This window comes from Dromiciops gliroides, chromosome 4, assembly GCF_019393635.1.
Source record: "Dromiciops gliroides isolate mDroGli1 chromosome 4, mDroGli1.pri, whole genome shotgun sequence".
NCBI lineage: Eukaryota > Metazoa > Chordata > Mammalia > Microbiotheria > Microbiotheriidae > Dromiciops > Dromiciops gliroides.
In genome coordinates, this window is record NC_057864.1 from 53,730,727 (window position 1) to 53,751,169 (window position 20,443).

A 20,443-nucleotide genomic window follows, 5' to 3' on the forward strand; every position below is an offset into this window, starting at 1 on the left:
GGTAGGGGGTGCAGGGTGGGGAGAAAGACTCTGAAGGTGGGAGGAGGCAGAGAAAGGAGAGGGGGGGGGGAGGCGGAAAGCAACTCTGTCTTTAAGATTGTCCCATGGTTATGCATATATTTTTCTTCTATGAATGGGTTTTGCTGTAAATTATAGCTTTGCCCGTGGTCCCTTGGGTCAAGAGAAATAGTCTTTAAACAGAAAACAGCTCTGATTGGTGACTTTCCTGCTTCCCTCCCCCAACCCCCCTTCCTAATTGAAACCAAATGTGCAATATGTTGGATGCTGGGATCCCTGGCCCTGGCCCAGGAATCCTCAGAATGCGAGGTTTCTCTCAAAGGCATCTTGCATCAGCCTGTGGATGGATGTATGCTCACCCCCAGCCTCCTCCATCAGTGAGCAAGGGGAGAAGCGGGCTTTCCCACCAAACTTTGCCTGCTGGGTTTGGGGGAATACATTGGATCAGAACTCTCCACTAGCCCTGGGCTGAAGTGGTTGCTGGCCTTGGACTCAAGTAAGTTAACTGTTCCCCCCCCTTCCGCCCCCTTCTTGGGCTGCTTCAAACCGAAAGTTAAACGAAAGAGAGGGAGAGAGAGAAAGAGACAGATCCCTTCTGTTGTCTGGAGTTAAAAGTTTTAGGTGAGCAAAGGGAGAGAGGAATGCAGGGCAGGGCTGGGCAGGGGAGGGGAGGGGGCCCCCGCGTCTTTGGGGCCACATTGTTGGAGACTTCTCATCTGGTCTAGATCCCCTGGTGTGAGCAACGGAAGGGGAAAGGCAGTAACCCAAGAGGACAGGGAGCAAAAGAGGGGGTTCTGTAGTGGCAAAGGTGGCAATAAACAGAGTGGGGGTGAAGAGCGGACGGATGGAGGAGCTTCTGGCAGGCCAGATGGGCTCATTGCAGAACCTCTTTGGGAACCGGGAGCAGGAGACTGGGGTTCCCTGGAGCCAGTTCTTTTCCAGGGCCCAACTTTGGGTGGGTGGGGCAGGCAAGTCTTCTTTAGAGTAGATTTCACCGCCCCCCCCCCCCCCGCCCCAAATAGCGGGAGAGACAACTTCGCCGGGAGTTTGGAGAACGGATGGGGAGGAGCGAGTCAGGCAGGGTGCTAACGGCGGCCCAGGGCCATCTTTCCAAAGTTTCATGGGTTTTAGAGGTGGAAGCGACCCTAGAAAGCATCTTCTCTAAGCCCCCTCCCCCAGTTTTACAGAAGAGGAAACTTCTCCTTCTTTCTTTCTTGGCAATAAAGCTTTGGTGTCTCTTCCTTTGTTCCTGGCCTCCTCCTCCTCCCCACTGTTTTCTGTTGGGATCTCTGAGTCTTGGCCCAAGTTCAGGAGTTCCATCCAAAGGAAAAGAACATTTTTCCAACTGGCTGGAGTTCTCAGTCAGCTCAGCCATTTGAGAGGAGAGTTCGGCACAGTTCAAGCCAGCAGGGGGTACAGCACCATTTTGCCGACTGTTTGTCTTTCTTCCTCTTTCCTCTTTGAATAACATAGAGTAATGATACTGGAGGGGCCTATAGAGAGCTTTTAGACCCACCCCCATCTTTTGCAGATGTGGAGCATGAAACCCCGAGGGGTGTAGCCACTTGTTCAAGGTCACAGGGTGACACAGCGGGGATTATCACTTGCCTGTCCTGACTCCCAATCCATTTCTGGTCCTGTGGTACCATGTTGCTTTCATGGAATTGGCATGGCATGGTGGAGAGGGCTAGATGTAGTCACAATGACCTGCGTTCAAATCCTGCCCCAGACACTTACTAGCTGTGTGACTTGGGTCAAGTGGCTTATCCTTTCTTTGCCTCAGTTTCCTTATTTGTAAAAGGAGCAGGTTGGACTTGATGGCTTCCAAGATTACTTCCAGTTTGGAATGTATGATCTTATGTGGCCTGTGGCTCTTCAAGGCGCTGATCCATGGTTGTCCACGACTGGTGGAAGCCTACTACTACGGATTGGGGTATGGCATGCTCAACTTGGAGTCAGAAAGACCTGGCTTTAGATCATACCTCTGACACTTGGGCAAGTCCCTTAATTGTCCTCTGCCTCAGTTTCCTCATATGTAAAATAGGGATAATAATCCATACCTATAGTGCCTAGCTAATAGGGTTTCCGTGAACCTCAAAGGAGATGATGTATATGAAACCCTTTGTAGATTTTTAAATATTATACAAATATAGATTGTTATTATTCTTGGTTATTATGGCAGATTATACAATTCAGTTCTGGAAGGGATCTTAGAGAGTGTCTAGCCCCACCCCTTCATTTTTACAGATGAGAACACTGAAGTCCACAGGGGTGACCTGGCTTGCTCTAGGTCAAACAAGTACCAAGGAGCAGAACTTTGAATATCCAAACAAGTGCTTTCCCACCTTCTGCGACAAAACATTTTTGGTAGCACAAGGGCTTAGTAATTATTTTCCCCAAATCAGTACGTCTGCATATCATGTAACGTAAGTTGATTGCTACCAAGAGAAGTTGGTCAATTAACAAGTATTGGTTAAGCACTTACTATGTGCCAGGCATACTAAGTGCTGAGAGAAGAAGGATCATTGGAAGAACATGGCTGATCTCCTCTTGTTGGAGTTGGCTGTTGTTTTTTTACTTTTAGAGTAGTGTGAGATAAAATCATTATATATAGAATCTGAAGGCTTTCTTATGGATTTCATACTATATACTTACTTGTGTGACATTGTCATCTTACCTCTTTGGTCTTCATTTTCTTCCCTATAAAATAAGGGGTTGGACTCGATCATGGGGTCTTCACCTCTTTTGTGACATGGACCACTTCGGCAGTCTGGTGAAGAAAATGGATGTCTTCTCAGCAGAATTCTTTTAAAAGAAATTCATAACGAAAAGAAATGGTAGATTTCAGTTTGAGGTTATTGAAAATAAAGATGTATTTTTCCCCTATTGAAGTTCACATAGGAAACCAGGTTAAGAATGAGCTCTAAAGTCCCTTCCCGTTCTCAGTCCTTTGGAATGGAATAGAAACACTTTTTAAAAATGATTGTTGTGTGCCAAGCACTGTTCTAACTGCTGGGATTCCTAAAGGGAAACTGAGATAGTTTTTGCTCTCTAAGAACTCAGGTTCTAACTAGGGGAACAACAGTTTTAAGAGGGTTCAGATGCAGGGCAGATGGCAAGGTCCTTGGAGTGAGTACAAGGATGGGGCAGATTGCAATGTCTGAGACTCTGGAGGTCACAGGCAGCCTTCCCCTATTTTCCTTCTCCTTCTCTTCCCTACCTACATTATATGCTTATGTATTTGCTGTTGTTTGTCTTCTGTTCTGGGATGAGGACAATGACATTGGGGTGCTGTCATGGCTTGCACGTGTAAAGAATTAATTGTTATTTGAGGTTTTTAGCAGGTTAAATCCTGTTCTGTTTTGAGGGAGACTACCGGTCTCCTTCCTTGCCCCAATATTGCGGCGAGCCGCTTAGCTAACACTCCCCAATTAAAAATTGGTCCCCACACACAGAATTGGATTTAAGTGAGGGAGAGCTGTGCAAGGTCATCAACCTCACTCTTTGGTGATACAAAGAAAGGCAAATGGTCCCTGCCCTCAGCATCACACATTCTAATGAGGAAGACAGCATGAAAATAACCATGTACATACAATATCTCTTCCTACTCCAAAGAATCTTCCACTCAATTATCAAAATGATCCTCCTAAAGCTCAGGTCTGATCATGTCACTCTGATATCTAAGGAACTCCAGTGGTTTGTGCAGATTAAAACATAAAATTATCTATTTGGCTTTTAAAATCCTTCATGACTTGGCCCCTTCTTCCTTTTCTAGTCTTTGTGTGTTTTATTCCCTTTCACATACTTTATCTATTTATTTATTTATTTGGGCAAGGCAATAAGGGTTGTGACTTGCCCAGGGTCACACAACTAGTACGTGTCAAGTGTCTGAGGTTAGATTTGAACTCAGGTCCTCCTGAATCCAGGGTCAGTGCTTTATCCACTGTACCACCTAGCTGCCCCCTCACATACTTTATAATCCAGTAACACTGGCCTCCTCATTGCTCCTTGAACAGGACATTGTATCTTCCTGTTCCATCCGTTTTCACTGGCTCCCCCCCAACCTTGGAATGTTTTTCCTCCTCACCTTTAATTCCTGCCTCCTCTGGTTTCCTCCAAGTCTCAGCTAAAATCTCATCTTTAGCAAGAAGCCGATTGGTCTCCCTTAATACTAGTATCTTCTCTCTGACAATTTCATTTTACCCTGTATTTTTATATGTGTATGTATGTATATATATATAAACACACACATACACATATGTGTATATATGTATGTACTATATACATATATATGTATATATGTATGTACCATCTATGCTTCTTCCATCCATCCATCCATCCATCCATCCATCCATCCATCCATCCAACATATTTCCCGTTAAAATGTGAGCTCCTTTCATCATATCTCTAGTGGTTATCACAGTACCTGGCATAAAGTAAGCATTTAATAAATATTTGTAAATTGATTGATTGCGCTATAAATAATTGGAATTATGATAAGACTAATCTCGATGCTCACATAGACTTGACTCATAGACTTGTAGGTTTGTGTAGGATGAAAGGATTTTAGGCTTAGAGCTATAAATCATCTACTCCAACCCCATCATTTTATAAATGAGGCCAAGAGAGATTATTTGTCACACACATTGTAAATAATAGAGTCAAGATTTGAATCTAAGTCCTCTGACACCAAATAAAGCCACTAGCCAAAAGGTCAGTCATAAAAGCTGACTATACGGAATTGGGTTTTACTAGACCCTGTCATGGAGTTTGGGCTACCATCAGCATCTTTTTAAGTCTTCTATGTCCTTCTCTATTAAGAAAACTGAAGCGAGGACATTACTGGAGTTGGGCAACCAGAACTTTGCCTCAGGATGCCAAAATTTAGAAGGTTCTGACAACACCTTAACTCAGAAACAACTGGATTTAGCTCCCAGTTAGCAGGAATAATGTGCTCTTCTTCCCCTTACTTGCCACAAGTCAGATGTTTTTCTCCCCATAAACTCCTTCCCTGCCATCTCTCAATCAATCAATCAACCAATCAATCAGCATCCCTGAGCCATCCCCCAACTGAAATTGTTTATGAAGGTTGATTTAAGGTAACTTTTCATACTGGTTGAAAATACACAATTTACAGGCAAATGAAAATGAAAGCATATACATAAAACAGATTCACCACAAACACATACTAACTCATAATGTCATCTCCTATAAACATTGGCTTCTCTATGCCCTCTTTCCATTTCCTGAAATGCATGTTAAATCAACTTTTGCTCAATGAGTACCAGCACTGAACTGATACTTGGGTAGAACTGTGATCTTGTTGATGATGCTGCTGCCTCTAGTGATAGCTTGCAACTCATCCAGGACTGACCATTTTATAAAACTTTTGCTTTTGCACTCCTTTAAATTCTCTGCAATAGGTTGGGAGCTTTTCTCTAGTTCTTTTGCCATTGTGAGCACAAGAGGTCCTTCTTTGGGCTTCACTACCTCTTACTATATAACTGTTCCATCCTTTTGGTCCTGAGTTTTTCTTTTTCTGGTACAATTCTCAGTTGGCAATGTGTTACAGCTACTCATGCCCATCATGACCTTGAGGTAGTGGATGGGTCCTTGAACTTAAAGTCAGGAAGATCTGGGCTGGCATCCTGCTTCAGACTCTAAGTAGCTGCACTACTCTGGACAAGTCATTTATTCTTCCTTGACTTTGGTTTTCTCATCTATAAAATGTGGGAGATGGACTCAGTGTCCTCAAAGGTCCCTTTTAGTTCTAAAACTATGATCCTTTGGGTGGCTCTAACCTTTAGTTCTTTGGAGACTGGAGTATCTCAAAACTTGTAATCATAAAGCATCACTGGAAGAATATTGTTGGTATTGTTAATGTTTTTTAAAATAGCCCATGGGGCAGCTAGGTGGTGCAGTGGATAGAGCACCGGCCCTGGAGTCAGGAGTACCTGAGCTCAAATCCGGCCTCAGACACTTAACACTTACTAGCTGTGTGACCCTGGGCAAGTCACTTAACCCCAATTGCCTCACTAAAAAAAAAAAAAAGAGCCCCTTTCCCCTCAAAAGGGAGAAGCATAGTAATGCCAATTTAGAAAGATTGTTTCACTGAAATTGTGTTCTAAATGCTTGGAAGACTCTTGTGGGAGAAGATAAGTTCTAGAAGTGTCCAAGGCTTCTAAAGTACTCCAAGAGCATACTGGGTCCAGCTGGGCAGCTCCTGGACTTCCTCACTAGTATTCCTGGAGGGGGAGAAGAGGGAGAAGAGGGAGAAGAGGGAAGGAGCAATTTTGTTCATTCACCTGTCTCTTTAATTAGGTCTTTAGGGAACTCTAATTCTTCACTATGCATACTCATCATTGTGTCTAATAATAGTAAGATCTATTAGAGAAAATTCAAAAATTACTTGAATTTTTATTGATATTTATTGTTTTTATATAATCTTGGTTTCCAAATATATCTATTCCCTTCCCCTACCCAGTGAATCCTTGTAATAAAGAATAAAAGAGAAAATGAAAAATGAAGCAATTTAGCAAAACTAAAAACACATCCTTGTTCCTAAATTCTTCAGAACTTCATGACCATCATGACCTAATATCTAGATTCTCTCACCAAACAATCTATTTCAGGGCAGCCCTCCTCCTCCAAAAGACAAAAACTCTAATATGCATATATATATGTTTGTGTGTGTGTGTGTGTGTGTATACACTCTATACACACATATACATACACACATAAACATTCTTTCTCTTTCTCTCTCTCTCTCTCTCTCTCTCTCTCTCTCTCTCTCTGCAAAGTAACTAGATAGAAATTGTACTGGCTTGGTTCAAGGAGTGTGTGTGTGTGTGTGTGTGTGTGTGTACTTTATTGTTCAGTGCTGAACTGTGTAGTAAAGAGTTTAATGTTCAACAAGAATTCAGATTATAGGAATTTGGAGAAGAGGAATCTTCAAAACTGGGTAGTATTATTTATTTTTTCGAGAACGACCTTGTTGTAACTAGTTGAGGCTGCTTGGAACCACCCTGGAGATTAGCCCATAGTACCTCTCCATTAGCCATGTAAACAGCATCATCTCAATGTACAGTATTATTTTCTCTTTCCTGTGGTAATCAGATTTTGCTACTACTACAGGGGTGTGAGAGAATTAATTTATATAAGTTTGGGAGAGCCTATTGTGAAGTTTTCAATGTGAGCATGTATACCTTGGCAATCACTACAAATCAGGGATTGATTTATTGATTTCTAGATATAAGAAAGTGATGGAGAAAATGTTAATAATTCAGATTAAATTTAAAAGTGTTAGGTATATATACATATACATACACATATACACACATATACATATACATGTATATGTACATACACACACACATACACACACATATATATAGTTCCTTCCTGGAGAGCTGATTGTTAAACATTTACCAACATACCCTTGCACAAACCCTGTCCTACCACATTCCTCAGGACTTGTACCTTCTTTCTCCCTTGGTATCCTTGGGTTTCTCTGCAGCTCATTTGATTTAGGGATATCTGTTACATCTGCGACATATACCTTCTTATAGTGCCATAGGTTTTGAGATGTGAGTCCTTGTAGTCAATTTAATCCAATTATCTCATTTTACAGATGGGGAAACTGAGGCTCAGAGAGATGAAGTGATTTTCCTAACATGACACAAATAGTAAGGAGTAGGGCTTCATTTCAACTAGAGGCCCTCTGACTCCAGATAACAATGTTCTTTTCCTTAGACCACACTCTCTTCTCTAAATATCTTCCTAGAGTCATCAGCATGTCAAGGTCTCTCTTCTTGGATGTCCCATTTTTTCTGTCACTGAGCTGTAGGATGATGTGATGATTATGCAGCACCCCAGCTCTCCTCAGCCCACATCCTTGGATTTGTGTAGAGCTCCAAAAATGATGATTTAGTCTGTACCCTTTAAAAATATTTAGACTCTCTTTAAGGCTTCTTCTTTTTTCTTGCCCATCCCTCCATGTTTCTTCATTCTAATTCCTATTCAAGTGATTATCCCCTTCTCCCTGCAAGGATTGTGTGATTTGTGCTTTCTTTACTACCCATGTCCCAGCTGAACTTCACATCTTTTCTGGCTTGAGGTCACCTGGATAGTTAGTTCAGCCTTGAAATCAAGTTATTTCTAAAAGTGTGAAAGATCCTTATTGGGCAAGATAGGTCATGAATTGCAGAAGGCTTCTGACAAACTTTGAGACAACTGACTACTATGTAACTCCTCACAATTCACCAGCATCCCTAGCTGGACAGAAATGGAAGGGACAGTTTCGTAACTCACCTGTCCCTTGGGTTGGGCCATCAGGCGACCCTATGGGGTCACCCTGTATTTCCTTGACCTACCTGAGGGCCCTAGTTTCTTTGGTGGCTTCAAAGATATGATGGGTTCTATATCATGAGGGACAGGAAGCCTGGTTGTCAGGATGTCCTTGCTAAGTGACAGTGCTTGCCTTATCTCCTTTGGTGATCGATGTAGCTCACCACTTGAGGAAGCACTATGTATTCTGGGCGACTAGAGGAAGGGATCTTTTCTTAATCCATTCTACTAGTGATTAACCTAACAAACCTGGCCCTTGGTAAAAGATTCCATCAGTGTCACTATAACTTAGGAAAGCAAAATTCATTTTTTAAAAAAAGGCACAGTTGCAAAACAGTGAGGTATAATATAACATCCTTTACAAACTTGGAATTTGAAAGTTTCACGAATTAGAAAATAGGTTATTTTAGCAAATCAAAGAGAACACTCATTCTAGAATTAAGGAAGTTAAAAAAAGTTCTATTGCACGTGTCAGATGGTGTTAGTATTATCATTTGAGGGTAGGGCTCATGTCTTCTGTTTATGCTGTATCATACAATATGGGCTTTATTAAGCTCTAAGCTCCTTTAGGGCAGAAACTGTGGTCCTTTTCAGTTTTACATCGCAATATCTTGAACTTAATTGATGCCTATTAAATGTTTTTTGAATTGAATTAAATTGAATAGGACCTTCTGTTATCAGTTGGCTTTGGCTCTGTCATCAAGGCTTGCTTGAATTGAATGAATGAAAAGTGTGGGTATTGACATGCAATGTCATCCAAACACCCCTTTTCAAGACTGAAAGTCATCCTTTACTCTTCCCTTAAATATCCTGGAATTATTTTTTACCCATTCTTTCTTCCCTACCTCTGATTCTCTCTGTCCTTTCTTCTTCCTTTTCTTTGCCTCCTCTTCACCATACTTGCTCCTCTCTTCCTTTCCTTTTTCTCGCATCTCCTCATCTGTTGGGATCTTTTACCTCTGCATTCCACAATGATCTTTCCCTTTAATGAATTCCCTTAGAATGTGTAGTGGTCAAAACTGGGGGAAAGGAAAGAGTGGGATGGATAAATAGGAAAGGGCATTTTGGAAAACCATGCAATTCCGCTTCCTTTTGCCTATTCCAACTTTGGGTGTTGAATACTGTAAATTCAGTTGTTTTTGCTATATAAAACCTTACTTTAAAAATCTATGAGGATTAGTAATTTGTCCTTAGTAAAACCCTGATTATAACCGTTCCTGAGCCCCACCTACTCATCTACCCCCACAATCCCTTGAGAAACCTGGCAAGATGTTTTCATAGTATTAATAATAGTTATGACATAGACTAGTTGACAGGTGACTTCCGTTCAAAGTCTGATTTTTTTTGGACCACCTTCAAGCTTTTCCCTGTTGGGTCCTTTCCCCCTGTTTGACTCTTTTTTAGCCTGAAATGCCTAAGTTTTTCATTTTTTCCAGCTACCACCATCATATTTATTCATCAAGTGATGGATACAGCCAGTGTGTTTCTCTGGGATGGTATATGAAACCTACCAGACAAGTCATTTTTGAAAAATGAAACTGTGAAAAATGACTTTTCCCCCAAATATGTATTTCAATCCCTTAGATTGGTGTTCAGGCAGATTTTGTTCATTGTTCTAATAGAGACAACACCAACACTAAAAAAGCAAAGACAAATCTCTTACCCCAAGACCCTACTGAGCTAGATGGATGGCACAAACCGGGGAACATATTAGTTGATATATTGAGCACTGATTATCTGTCCACTTCTGTCCTAGATTCTATGTGGGATAAAAAGATGAATAGAAGTCAGTGCTTTGTAGTGGATAGAGAGAGCACTGGATTTGGAGATAGGCAGATTTGTGTTCAACCCTGCTTCAGATGTTCATTCATTATATGATCCTGGGCAGATGACTTAACCCTTGTCAACTTCAGTTTCCTCATCTGTAAAATGGGGATGATAATGGCACAGGGCAGCTAGGCGGCAGAGTAGATGGAGCATTTTTTTACCTGTACAATCCCACTGAATCCCACAATTCCCTGAAGTCAGGAAGATTCATTTTACTTTTTTTTTTAATTAAATTTTTTTTTTAAAGATTCATTTTATTGAATTCAAATCCAGGCTCAGACACTTACTCTGGCTGTGTGGCCCTGGGCAAGTCACTTATTCCTGTTTGCCTCAGTTTCCTCACCTGTAAAATGAGCTGGAGAAGGAAGGGGCAAATCATTCACTATCTTTGTCAAGAAACCCTCAATTGAGGTCACGCAGAGTCAGACAAAAATGAAATGACTGAACAACAGCAACAATAACAGCAAAGAGTGGTGAGGGTCAGATGTGTTAACTTATGGAAAGCTCTTTACAAATCTTAAACTGCTATATAAATGCTAGCTTTTATTATTAATAAATGTTAGTTGTTAATACTAAGACAAGGTCTTTGTCCTCAGGAGGTTTATAGTCTATCTGGGAAGGAACCCACAGGAAGTAATTAAAGAGCAATAGAATTTAGCTACCAATTTTGTAGTATGGAATCTAGGGAGTTCAGAAAAGGGTTGGATGGATGGATGAGAAAAAAAATGTGCTGTCATTCTGCATGTCATTGTCATTGTCATCATCCTTTAAGAAAACGACGTCAGTCATAGGACCATAAATTATCAGAGCTCAAAAAGACCTTAGGGATCATTGAATACAGCCCTCTCATTTGACAGATGAGGAAACTTGAGACCTCCGGGAAAGAGGAAGTGGTTTTTCCAAAGTCCACATGTCTGAGCTGGGATTAGAGCAGAGGGCTCCTACCTCCCAATTAAACATTCTTTCTGCTACATCAGTCTCCAGTGACTTGATTGGAGATATATGAATGATTTGGAATCTTTTTTTTTGAAAGCTGCTTCTAATACTGATTCATGACACTAATATTTTTCATCCAATCGAGGCTTTTATTCCTCAGGGATATCTTTTTTATAAAAAGGATATTAACAACAATTATTTTATTTATATACATATGTATACATACATATACCTATACACACATATGTATCTATGTATTATATACACACACACATTTATTTATTTATTTCTATAGTACTAAAAGGTTTACAAAAATACCTTCCTTAAAAAAACCCTGTAAGAATTGCAAGCAGTATTATCCCATTTAATAGATGAAGAAACTGAGTCACAGAGAAATGAAATTCCTCTTTCAGGGTCACACAGGGTTGGAGCCAGGACTAAAATTCAGCTCTTTTGTTTCTAAGACCAGGGTTCTTTTTGGTATATTTTGCTGCCTTTCAAAATAATAATGTGTTGCAAAGGAGATTCTACCCTTGAAGGCTTCTGGAGGCTGCCCCACTCCACTACCATGCCTCACTGCCCTGCTCATTTCCCCTAAGACTTGTAAAATTTAGAGGAGTAATGAAAGGTACAAGATCAGCTGGCACGCAGCCCACCCATGCCTTTGAAAAGTTCTGGGCAATTCCCCAGCTTGGGGAGAAGAGAGGCCAGAGGGCCATCTGAAAGTTCCCTCTGGCTCCAGCATCATCGATAGCTATCTGAGTGTTTGCTAATTAATGCATGTATTACACATGTACTATGTGGCAGGCACTGTGCTAGGAGCTGCAGATCCAAGGACAATCTCCTGAAGGAGATTGCATTGTAATATGTTAATGGAGAAGACAACATGTGTTTTATATATACATGCATACATGGCAATATGTGTGCTTATATACACATGCACACAACAAACACATTTTGTCATATGTAATATACAACAAATATATGGTTATGTATGTGTATATATTCACATAAGGCATATTGTCTTCTCCATTAAAATATTAAAATGTAATCTGTGTGTATGTGTCTATATGTGTATACATATAACAAACATATTTTGTCATATATAATATATAAAATATATATGACTATATATGTGTATATATAGACATATGGCATATGACATTGTCTCCTCCATTAAAATATTAAAATGCAATCTATGTGTTTATGTCTCTCTCTCTCTATATGTATATATACACTCAAAAGACACATTTTTATATACATACAACAAATATATATGGTTATATATGTGTGCTTATGTATATTTGTAACACATGTTATCTCCCCTATTAAAATGCAATCTCTGTGTATATGTATGTATGTATGTATGCATGTATGTATGTATATGGGCAGAAGTATACATATACACACATATACATGCATATACATATACACACATATACACACACACACACACACACAATGAGGTAACCTTAGAGGAAAGTGGTGGTGGTAGAGGGGAAGGTGAAGACAAGAAAGGCCTTTAGAACATGGCCCATTGAGCTGAATCTTGAAGGAAACTAGGAATTCCAATAGCCAAGAGTATAGAAGGGGTGTGTTTGAGCTTCAGGGGACAGTTGTAGAAAGACATGGAAATGGGAGATAGAGAATCCTGTGTGAAGAACAGCAAAAAAGTCTATTTTGGTTGGATCGTGGAGTGTTTGGAGGTGAGCAACGTATAATAAGACTGGAAGTATAGACAGAAACCTGGTTATATGCCAAATAGAAAAATTAATATTCAATTCTCAATGTAATAGGAAGACATTGGAATGTTTTGACTACATAGAACGTTGATGTGGTCAGAACTATACTTCAGGAAAATCACTTTGGCAATTGTGTGATGGATGGATTGGGGTGAGGAGGAATTAGGATGGCGGTATTGAAGTAAAAAGAGTGGGCCATGTATGAGAGAGAGAGAAGACATAGAAATGACATATTTTGACAATTGATTGGATGAATGTGTGGGGTGAGGGAGAATGAGGAGTTGTGGATGGTGCTAAGGTGGCAAGGCCATGCTTGGGAAGGGAGTATTTGTTGATTGTCATGCTTGCCAGTCCCTCACTGTTCCTTGCTCACCTCTGCCTCATTGACTTTCCTTCTCCTCAGGGATCATATATTCCCTCAGTTTGTGTGATTCCCATCCATCCCATCAAGGCCCAACCTGTTCATGAAACCTCATTTCACCATTGCAGCACACACGGACCTCTCCCTTCTCTGAATTCCTCTATCATTTAGTGTTATTGCTCCAGTGATCAGGGCTTGACTATTTTCTAAAGGTTTCATGTGTCGAGAGGCATCTGGCGTGCTGTGGAAAGAGAACTAGCTTCAGGCCAGAAACCTCTTTTTGAGGCTATTTTTTTTTTTTTTTTTGCCGCTGACTTTGGGCAAACCATTCAACCTTCTACTGTCTTTCCCCTCAAATGAAAAACAAAGGAGCATTAAGATGCTTGAAATTCCCGGGAGGGAACATATAGAAACTTCAAAGTACTAAATGATATTATTTTAAAAATACTTTTCATTTACTTATCTTTTAAAATTCTTAATAAACACCATTTATTTATTTATCCCTTTGTTTATTTGTTTGTTCATTCATTCATCTATCATCTATCATCTCTCTCTACCTACTTATCTACCTACCTATCATCCACCCATCCATCATCTCTCTCTCTCATCTATCTATCTTTATCTGTCTCTCTATCATCTTTTGTTTTTAACATCACCTTTATTCACCCGAACCCTAGCCATCCCTTATCAAAAGAATAAAAATGAGGGAAAACTACCTATTAAGCAAAACTAACCAACACAACAAATATTTACATTATATGCAGGATCCTATACTCATAATATTCCCCTTCCCATTTCTGAAAAGAGGCAGGGGAAGGGCTTTCTTATATCTCAAATTCGGGGCCAAGCTTGTTGTAATTACACAGAATTCAGTTTTCCTCATTTAGTTGTTGATCTTTCTGTTAATGTTGTATATGTTATTTTTGGGGCTCTGCTTGCTTCACTTTCTTGTCCTTTTCAGTTTTTTTTGATGTGTTTTGTATTTACACTATAAATATTTACAGATTGTTCCCACTTTGTGAGAGGGATGTTATAACAAAGTAAAACTGTTATGTAAAACTAGAAATACAGTGACTTCATTGGAAAGGATGGCATGCAACATTTTAAATCAGTGACACCACCCTCCCACTCTACTAAAAAAAAATGAACAGAAATATATTTTTTCTCCCTTCTACCTCCACCTCATTGGAAAAAAAGAAAAATAATTTGCAGAGTTAAACAAAGCCTCCTCCCCCAATCACTGTACTGTATTCAATTATTTCTATATTTCTATTTCTCTACCTTTATTTCTCTATGTCCACCTCTATCTCTTCTCTATTGCTATATCTTTTCTATCTCTCTTCCTCTTTATCTCTGCCTCTACCTCCATCTCCATCTCTGTCTGTCTCCTTCTCTGTCTGTCTGTTTGTCTATCTCTATCTCTACCTCTACTTCTACTTCTACCACTAACTCATTCTTCACCCAAGCTGTCAAATCTCTGTAATAGGCAGCTGGTGACACATTGGATGAAGCACTGGGCCAGGACTCAGGAAAACCTGATTTCAAATCTGTTCTCAGACACTTACTAGCTACGTGACCCTTGGCAAATCACTTAATCTTTGTTTGCCTCACATTCTTCAAAAGTAAAAAAAATGGAAATAGTAATAGCAATCAGCTCCTAGCCTTATTGTGAGGATCAAATGAGATAATATTTGTAAAGGACTTAGCACAGTGCATAGTCCGTATTAGATGCTATATAAATGATAATAATAATTATTATTAACAATAGAATCTTTATCACTGATCCTCTGGAATTATGAATGGTTGTGTTGATCACAGTTCTTTCTGCATTCAAAGTTGCTAGTTTTTATACTATTGTTGTATCAATAGTTCTGATTCTGCTCATTTCCTTCTTAATCAGCTTATAAAAGTTCTCAGAATTGTTTATTTTTATAATATTGATGTTGTAGTAGAAATAGTTCTGGTTTTGCTCACTTCATTCCGCATCAGTTCACGTAAGTCCTTTTGTGTTTTTTAAAAATCATTTATTTCCTCATTTCTTACAGCACAGTAGTACTCCATTACATTCATGTACCAAGAATCATTTGGCCATTCCACAACTGATGGGCAACCCCTTGGTTTTCTTTCTTTTTTGCCACCACAAACATTACTATAAATCTTTTTGTATGCGAAAGATATTTTTCTCTTTTAGGGGTAGGCCTAGCAGTGGAACAGCTGGGTCAAAGGACATGTACCACTTCGTGACTTTTTCTATACAATTCCAAATTGCTTTGCAGAATGCTTGTACACATTTACAGTTCCATCAACAGTGCATCAAAGCATCTGTTTTCCCAGAGCCCCTCCAACATTGATAGTCTTCTTTTTTTTGGTCTTTTTTTTTTTTTACTATTCTGAAGAGTGTGAGGTGGCATCTCAAAGTCATAATTTGCATTTCTCTAGTAGTGATATGGAACATTTAAAAATATGTTTATAGATAGTCTGGAATTTTTTACCTTGAAAACTGCCTGTTCATATCCTTAGACCATTGATCAACTGGGAATGGCTCTTTTTCTTATAAATTTGAATCAATTCTTCATATATCTTAGAAATCTTTATCTGAGAAAACTGCTGCAAAGATTTTTCCTAGTTAACTGTTTCCCTTTTAACAATAACTTTATTAGATTTGATTGTGCAAAAAATGTAATCTTATGTAATAAAAATTTTATAGTTTTATCTTCAGTGATCTTCTCTATTCTTTGGTCATGAATTATTTTCCTATTCATACATAGGATAGGTAATTTTTTCCAATATTCTCTGATTGATGTGATCTTTAGATCTAGTTCCCAATTGGAGCTTATCTTTCTATAAGGTGTGAGGTAATAATCTAAACCTAATTTCCTCCGATTTTCTCAGTCATTTTTGTCAGAGAGAGTTAACCCTTATCCCAGTAGCAGGGGTCTTTGTGCTTATTCAGTACTGGGGTATTAGATACATTTGCTTCTGTATGTTATATACTTAATCTTCACTTTGCATCAGTTTAGATAAACCTTTTCATGCTTCTCTGTAGTAATAATTTAAAAGAATTTCTTATAGCAAAATAATATTTCATTGCATTTATGTAACATAATGCTTTAACTTTTCTTCAATTATGGTTATCAGATAATATAAGCTATTATTCTTTTCTCTTCAACTGGAATGAAATTTCCTAATAGTTAAGAACCAAGACATACACTTAGAACCCTCTCTTAGGTGTCTAGAACAGTGCTAAGTCTATATTTGACTGATGATGCCAGGAGATAATATTCCATAGGAGAGAGAGGGACAAAGATCAGGGCCTTGGGCCTTGGACCTTGGGCCTTGGTCTCCTAACTTCATCACTTATCAGGTTTGCCAGATCTGCCTCTTTCTGGATATTGGCTGTTGGTCATGATTTCAAGATTACAAAGTACCTTGCCCATGGTGGTTGGCTTTGCTTCATCTTGAAATTTCTTCAAGAAACTCTCTCTTACCTTTGGCCCAAGTGATCTCTCATTTACTAATTTCCAAAGCTCCCATATACCTTAATCTCTGGCTAGATGTTTTGATGTCTTATTCCCAGAGTCTTCAGGATTCATTGGGTTTCTAGATCTGCTCTAACTTGTTCCATATGACATATTATCTTTTGTCCTTTGTTACTTCCACTGTGCACTGGTGCCTGGTTCTTGTACTCATTTTCTTTCCCTTTTCTCCCTTGTCATCATATAATCCAGACCACATAAGTAACTTTTCTTGGGTTTATTTACAAAGGAAAATAGTAGTATCTAGAAATATTAAGACCAGAACTTCAGGGAAGTTAAAGTACCTAAGACTTATTTTCTCTCAGGCTGGATGGTCTTTAAAATGGCTAATCTAATCTTTACTCACAATTTTTCAAGCCTAGTATTTCTCATTACTCTCTCAGCACAGAGCCTACACCACCATGTATTGCTCTCTTCCCACTCAGCAGAGAAGGACCATGTGTGTCCTGAGTATGTCTAGTGTTTGGTTTTGGCCAACAGAAGTGCTCTGGATTGCGTATGTGTCATTACTGCTCCATGTCTTTATTCATACAGTATCCCCGCCCCTCACCATTCTAGAATGGTCTGTCTGCTCCCCCAGACTGTTATCCAACCCTAAAGGCCTTGTTTAAATCTCACCCTTTCTTTGACTACTTCACAGTAACCTCATTTCATTTCACCACAGAGCCTTAGAACTCTTGCCAAAGAATGGGTGAGAAAGGGTCAAAGAGTGTGTAGCCTAGATGTTTTATTAACCTTAAGTTAGGGCCTTGACTTCTTTTGGAATTCACTTTCTTTTCTATTCTCCCTCCTGATATGAGGTGATAAGGACGCTTCAGAAGTCTCACCCTCAGAAGTGATCTCTTACTGGGGGTGAGAATGAGTGACATTAACAGGCAGAAGAAGGCACAGAGGAAAGAATACTATGATGGCCTGGCCCTTTCTGTCCTATATGCATATCATCTGGTATGACCAATCAATGAATAAATCAACAAGTGAAAAGCAAGCATTCACTGAGCATCTGGGAGAGCTCAGCACTGTGCCAAGTGCCTTTGAGGGGTACAAAGAAATAGGACATAGAATTGTAGGATCATGGACCTAGAGGTCATTTAGTCTAACCCCCTTATTTTACATAAGAGGAACCTGAGGCACAGAGAGGATAAGTGGGTTACCCAAGGGTACATGAATAGTAAGTAGAAGAGCTAAGATTCAGATCAAGACCCTCTGTTCCAAATTTGGCATTCCTTCCCCTGCCCTTAGTCCCTGTCTTTTAAGAGATTTTAATTTAGATAAGACTAATACACATGAAACAATTAAAGATAATTGATAAAAACAGAACAGGCATTTATTAAGTGCCAACTGTGTGCCCGGTGCTGGAGGAAATACTTTAGGATAGTTCCTTACCCTCAAGGAGCTTCTAGTTATAGTCTAGAAGCATTCTAGAAGTAGTAGAGAATAAATAAGTTCTAATTTGTTCAGCTACAAGTCCTGTACAAACTTCAGGAGGGGACCCTCACATTGATGAGATTGTAGAGCTAGCTATTAAAGAAAATCCAGAAAGATTTCAGAGGAAGATGAGATGAATGTGGCCTGGAGTAGTCAGAGAGAGGGTGGGATTTGAACACGGTCTTAAAGATGGGCAGCAGGTGTCCAGGTTTAGGGGAGAAGAAAGGGCATTCTAGAATGGTGAGAGAGGGAGGGGATACTGCATGAGCAAAGACATGGAGCAGGAAAGGTGGATAGTGTATGAGGAAGAACAGCCTGACTAGAGAGTGAAATGTGTGACCTGATACAGGGTTTTGATACACATAATGATCTCTGAGAAATAGACCCATCTGGAGCCTCTGAAATGTACATTTGATGCCCATATCTCTATTCTTTCTAAACACAAAAAAGAATGCATGGCTGGTGGCAATGGGTTTATGGTGGGTCAGGAGTCATGGGAGCAGGCAGTCATGGTGAGAGCAGATTGTTGGGTGGGCTCCTCTCCAGAATAGCTCTTAGTAACAGTGATTAACTAAGTGTTCTAGTCTGGAAAACCTTCTGGCTTTACTGGCCCACTCTTACCCTATGTAAACCATTCCTTAGCCATGCTCCCTCGTTCTAATTGGTACCCCGTTACTCCTGTTCTACATGGATCTGCATGGATCATCTTCCATGTTTGGAAGACTCTGGACTGGAAATTTCTAGTTTCCTACCTGACTAGTACCTCCTTCCCTGTGACCTTAGAGATTAGAAACCAATTAGTGATGCCTGAGTAAGACCTCTCCCTTCCCTCTATAAAACTTGGGAGTTTTCATGACCTCTAAGCTCTTAAACTGCCCTGAGATATAGAGTAAAGATGCTTTCAGAGCCCATTACTCTCATAGACTCTTTGCCCATACTGTGGCCTAAAGACTATTGGATCTAAGACTCCTTGGAAAGATCCCCAAGGATATCCCTTCCCTGTTTGTCCTTGGTCCTGACTTAGAGGTATTGGTCCTGGACCCAGCATGAGGGGCTCATTGGGTTGTCCTGGTATTCTTCTCTTATCTTCCTTGTTATTTATTCCCTTGGTTGTCTCCATTTAAATCACAGGACCTTCCCTTTAACAGAGCAGATAAATGCACCCATTATTTCCAACAAGAGTTGGCTTATGTAATTCTTCTATGAAGTCCTCTTTAGTCCTGGCAAGGGACCTTGACAGTGGGTCATAGGTATGACTAGGAGGAAGTGTGGTATGATGAGAGTCAGGATCTGATTACAAATCCTGGCTCTGCCCATATGACCTTGGGTAAGTCATTTAACATCTTGGGGGGGGTATTCACTTTCTTCATTTGTATAATGGGTGGACTAGATTATCTTTCTAAAGCCTCTTCCAGTTTTAGCTTTGTAATCCAATGACTGATGATTAGAGAGGAATTACCGAAGAATTCCATTGAATCCAAATCTGGAAATAACTCTTAGGAGACTCTCAGATTAAGAGTGATTCAGAATGAGTCCTCCTTATTGTTATATAGAATACAAATCAAGAGTAGGCTGTGGACAAGGGCAAAGGAAGTTAGACTTCCCTTCAATTCAACTCAACTTATTTAAATTCAACTCAACAAATATTTATTGTGTACCTAAAAGGCTCAGAATTGCAACAGAACTTGCGGTCTAGGCTGAGCATTGCCTGTAAGATCCATATAAAATCTAGCAGCCTGAGGGCAGCTAGGTGGCACAGTGGATAAAGCACTGGCCCTGGATTCAGGAGGACCTGAGTTCAAACTCGGCCTCAGATACTTGACACTTACTAGCTGTGTGACCCTGGGCAAGTCACTTAACCTTCATTGCCCTTCCCCCAAATCTAGCTGCCTGTCAAAGCTCAAAGCCATTTTTGCTGAGAAACAACATGGGTCAGTGGATAAAGCAAGAAGGCACAGAGTCAGGAGGACACTCAATGATTTGCTGGCTAGGGGCAAAGTGACAACCTCTCTGAGCCTTGGTTTCCTCATCTTTGAAATGGGGATTACCATAACATCTATACTATAGGGTGGTTTCAGGGATCCAATGAGATAGTATATGCGTGCTGTGTAAACCTTAACTCCTTTTATCTGTGCATGTGAGTTGTTCTTATTCTTACTGTATGTTGTGCAGTTTTGATCCAGGATTTTCTCCTGTTCATTACCTCCAGTGATTCCCCCCGCCTCATAATTCTACTTTGTATCTACAGGATA

At 39.9% G+C, this 20,443-nt stretch overlaps 1 protein-coding gene across 1 annotated transcript in view; it reads left to right on the forward strand.

Moving 5' to 3' along the window:
• The first annotated feature begins 306 nt into the window (after positions 1-306).
• DDR2 (discoidin domain receptor tyrosine kinase 2) overlaps positions 307-20,443 on the forward strand; it is a 214,340-nt gene continuing 194,203 nt past the window's right edge. The window contains exon 1 of the mRNA XM_044003928.1: positions 307-514. The gene's annotated coding sequence lies outside the window, so the exon portion shown is untranslated. The remainder of the gene's footprint in view (positions 515-20,443) is intronic.